Consider the following 1,293-nt stretch of genomic DNA (forward strand, 5'->3'; position numbering starts at 1 on the left):
CCAGGAGTTGGAGGTTGCTGTGAGCTGTGATGCCATGGCACTCTACCCAGGGGGATAGCTTGAGGCTCTGTCTCAAAAAAAAAAAGGTAAATTTATTTCAGGTTAATATGAGGGTACAACCAGGTCAAAAAAGTTGATTTTGTCAGGTAGGGTCCCTCTTGTGGTTGTGTCCCACAGACAAAGGTGTGCCAAAAACCCCAACTCTGTGCCTACTGAGAACACCCACCCCCCGCTCCCTCAGTACCTCTCCCACTAACTTGAAATAAGTTTTTCTCCTACACGGGCATGCATCAGATTGTCTGGCTTTATATTAGTATTGAGTACATTGGATAATTGCTTTTCCAGTCTTGTGATAATTTACTAAGAAGAATATGTTTCAAGTCCATCCAGGATATTACAAAAGATGTGAAGACATCATCATTTTTATGGCTGAATAGTATTCCACGGTATGCAGACAAAGCATTTGATAAAATTCAGCATCCTTTTCTAACAAGAACACTTAAGAATATAGGCATAGGTGGCAAATTTCTTAAACTGACTGAAGCCTTCTATGACAAACCCACAGCCAGTATCATACTGAATCGAAGCTTTTCCACTTAGAACTAGAACCAGACAAGGATGTCCTCTATCACTACTACTATTCAACACAGGGTTACCGGCTTATTAGAAGCTCTCTTATCAACTGATCCTCTGATATAGTTAAAGTATAGTATAGTGATTTTTCTTTTAGAGTGAAGGAAAGGTTCTCCACAATTTTTAGTATTGGCAATTTTAGTCTTCTCATAAATGTTTCTTCCACTTAATTAAAATAAAAGATTTTCTGGTATTTATTTTTTAGAACCAGGATCTTGCTTTATACCCCAGGTTAAAGTACAGTGATGTGATCATAGCTCACTGCAGTTCAAACTCCTAGGCTCAAGCAGATCCTCCTGCCTCAGCATCCCAAGCAGCTAGCAGTACAGGTATGCACCACATCTGACTAATTTTTAAATTTTCTGTAGAGACTGTGTCTTACTATGTTACCCAGGCTGGTCATGAACTACTAGGCACAAGTGATCTTTCTGATTCAGCCTCCCATAGTGCTTTAGAGGAGTAAGCCATGGTGCCCAGCCAATACTCTGGTATTTAAAAACAAAATAAAACATTGGAGGTGGGAGAAGATAATTAATTAAAGATTAATTTGCTAAAGGACTAACAGGTGAAGTTTTCTGGAGAAATACAATAAATATTATTTTAAGTTCTACTTTTCCTGGCTCGGTGCCTATAGCTCAACCAGCTAAGGCACCAGCCACG

The 1,293-nt window shown here is 39.3% G+C and overlaps 1 protein-coding gene across 1 annotated transcript in view; it reads right to left on the reverse strand.

Annotated features, from left to right (window-relative positions):
• KIF13A (kinesin family member 13A) overlaps positions 1–1,293 on the reverse strand; it is a 218,863-nt gene that overhangs the window by 68,800 nt on the left and 148,770 nt on the right. The gene's annotated exons all lie outside the window — the stretch shown is intronic.

The sequence above is a fragment of the Otolemur garnettii genome, unplaced genomic scaffold, assembly GCF_000181295.1.
Source record: "Otolemur garnettii isolate 467f Iridium unplaced genomic scaffold, OtoGar3 scaffold00026, whole genome shotgun sequence".
Taxonomy (NCBI): Eukaryota; Metazoa; Chordata; class Mammalia; order Primates; family Galagidae; genus Otolemur; species Otolemur garnettii.